Source organism: Octodon degus, unplaced genomic scaffold (assembly GCF_000260255.1).
Source record: "Octodon degus isolate 3935 unplaced genomic scaffold, OctDeg1.0 scaffold00269, whole genome shotgun sequence".
NCBI lineage: Eukaryota > Metazoa > Chordata > Mammalia > Rodentia > Octodontidae > Octodon > Octodon degus.
In genome coordinates, this window is record NW_004524845.1 from 584,638 (window position 1) to 585,099 (window position 462).

A 462-nucleotide genomic window follows, 5' to 3' on the forward strand; every position below is an offset into this window, starting at 1 on the left:
GCCAAAATGATTTAGAATTACTGAAATGACAATTCTTTGAAATACAGATAACTAGCCTATTTAATAAATATTTCATGTTAGGCATATATTATATTATATGACTTTAGTTACAATATTAAAGACATTAAATTATAAAGATATTTATACACTAAGCACCTAAAAAAAGATGAATTCAGATTTTTGTGGAATGTGAACCTAAACTACTTTGGGAGCTTCTTTAAGAAGGCAAAATACAAAACTGTAAATGAAAAATCAGGTAGACATTTATCTAGAATGAGAAAAAAAAACTAGATTAGTCATCCTGAAAGGCAGGAAATACCACAAACAATGTGAGCCTCATAAACTGAGATAGTATTTTTGTAAGTTCCTGGTGGCCGGCCTCTACAATACCTTCCCCATATTTTAGCTATATCTTTTTTTTTTTTTTGATATATTAAACTTATTTTTTTTAAATTGTCCAAA